The following is a 2,725-nucleotide window of genomic DNA, read 5'->3' as shown; positions in this document are numbered from 1 at the left end:
ACCTCTTCGACCTCAGTGGCAGCAACTTCTTCCTAGAAACATCGCTAAAGGCAAGGAAAACAAAAGCAAAAATGAACTATTGGGACTTCATCAAGATAAAAAGCTTTTGCCCAGTAAAAGAAACAGTCCACAAAACCGGAAGACAACCGACAGAATGGGAGAAGATATTTGCAAATGACATATCAGATAAACGGCGAGTATCCAAAATCTATAAAGAACTTCTTAAACTCAACACCCAAAGAACAAATGATCCAATCAAGAAATGGGCAGAAGACATGAACAGACATTTTTCCAAAGAAGACATCCAAATGGCCAACAGACACATGAAAAAGTGCCCAACATCTTTCGGCATCAGGGAAATCCCAATCAAAACCTCAATGAGATATCACCTCACACCAGTCAGAATGGCTAAAATTAACAAGTCAGGAAATGACAGATGTTGGCAGGTATGCAGAGAAAGGGGAACCCTCCTACACTGTTGGGAATGCAAGCTGGTGCAGCCACTTTGGAAAACAGTATGGAGGTTCCTCAAACAGTTGAAAATAGAGCTACCATACGATCCAGCAATTGCACTACTGGGTATTTACCCCAAAGATACAAATGTAGGGATCCGAAGGGGTTATGTGCACCCTGATGTTTATAGCAGCAATATCCACAATAGCTAAACTGTGGAAAGTGCCAAGATGTCCATCGACAGATGAATGGATAAAGAAGATGTGGTATATATACAGTGGAATATTATGCAGCCATCAAAAGGAATGAGATCTTGCCATTTGCAATGACGTGGATGGAACTGGAGGGTGTTATGCTGAGTGAAATAAGTCAATCAGAGAGAGACATGTATCATATGACCTCACTGATATGAGGAATTCTTAATCTCAGGAAACAAACTGGGTGTTGCTGGAGTGGTGGGGGGTGGGAGGGATGGGGTGGCTGGGTGATAGACATTGGGTAAGGTATGTGCTATGGTGAGCGCTGTGAATTGTGCAAGACTGTTGAATCACAGACCTGTACCTCTGAAACAAATACTACACTATATGTAAAAAAAAAGAAGGAGAAGAAGATAGCAGGAGGGGAAGAATGAAGGGGGAGAAATCGGAGGGAGAGATGAACCATGAGAGACTATGGACTCTGAAAAACAAACTGAGGGTTCTATAGGGGAGGGGGGTGGGAGGATGGGTTAGCCTGGTGATGGGTATTAAAGAAGGCACGTTCTGCATGGAGCACTGAGTGTTATACACAAACAATGAATCATGGAACACTACATCAAAAACTAACGATGTAATATATGGTGATTAACATAACAATAAAAAATTTAAAAAATGTTCAAGACTACAAATTTTCTTCTGATCATTACTTTAAATGAATTTAATGGATTATACTATCAGTTTTCATGATAAAATTTTTTAGAAATTTCATAATTTTGGTTTGTATTTTCCCCTTTGCTGAAGAATTTTTTTAAAAAGATTTTATTTATTTATTTGACAGCAAGAGGGAGCACAAGTAGGCAGAGCAGCAGGGAGCCCGACACGGGGCTTGATCCCAGGACCCTGGGATCATGACCTGAGCTGAGGGCAGATGCTTAACAGACTGAGCCACCCAGGTGCCCCGCTCAAGGAGTTTAATAGAAGATTATTTAATTTCCAGGTGGAGGGGTCTTTTTAAAAATTTTATTAATAATTTCTTGTTCTTATGCTTCAGCACCATTTGTTGAAAGACTTTCTCCATCGTATTGCCTTTTGCTCCTTTGTCAAAGGTCAGTGGATATTGTGAAGATCTATTTCTGGGCTCTCTATTCTGTTTCATCAAAATACTTGTTTATTTTTTCACCAATATCACACTGTCTTGTATTGTAGCTTTATGTAGATCTTGAAGTTGGGTAGTGTCAGTCCTCCAACTTTGTTCTTTAGTATTTTGTTGGCTATTCTAGGTCTTTTGCATCTCCAAATAACCTTTAGGATCAATTTGTTGATAGCCACAAAATAACTTGCTAGGATTTTGATTGGAACTGAATCTATAGATCAAATTGGGAAGAACTGGCATATTGAAAATATTGGGTCTTCCTAACCGTGTAATGGTCTATCTCTCCATTTATTTAGAACTTTGATTTCTTTCATCAGAGTTTTGTAGTATTCTTCATATAGATCTTACACATATTTTATTAGACGTATACTTAATATTTCATTTGCTAATGTAAATGGTATTGAGTTTTTAATTTCAATTTCCAACTGTTCATTGCTAGTATGTAAGAAAACAACTGACTTACATATTAATCTTGTATCTTGCAACCTTACTGTAATTGCTTATTCATTCCAGGAGTTTTTTGGTTGATCCTTTGGGATTTTCTACATGGATAATCATGTCATCTGCAAACAAAGATGGTTTTATCCTTCCTAACCTGTATGCCTTTTATTTCCTTTTCTTACCATATTGCATTAGCATGGACTTCAAGTATGATGTTGGACAGAAGTGGTGAGAACAGACATCTTTCCCTTATTCCTGATCTTAGCAGGAAAACATTCAGTTTCTTACCATTAAGTATGATGTTAGCTGTGGATGTCTTTTATCAAACTGAAGAATTTTCCCTCTATTCCAGTGTTGAGAGTTTTTATCATGAATGGGTGCTGAATTTTGTCAAATGCTTTTATGTTCCTATTGATATAATCATGATTTTTCTTATTTAGCATATTGATGTGATGGATTACATTAATTAATTTTCAAATCT

The sequence above is a fragment of the Eumetopias jubatus genome, unplaced genomic scaffold, assembly GCF_037043125.1.
Source record: "Eumetopias jubatus isolate StellerSeaLion01/CBP00866 unplaced genomic scaffold, mEumJub1_p1.0 scaffold_3, whole genome shotgun sequence".
Lineage (NCBI taxonomy): Eukaryota > Metazoa > Chordata > Mammalia > Carnivora > Otariidae > Eumetopias > Eumetopias jubatus.
Note: the sequence above shows the minus strand (reverse complement) of the source record.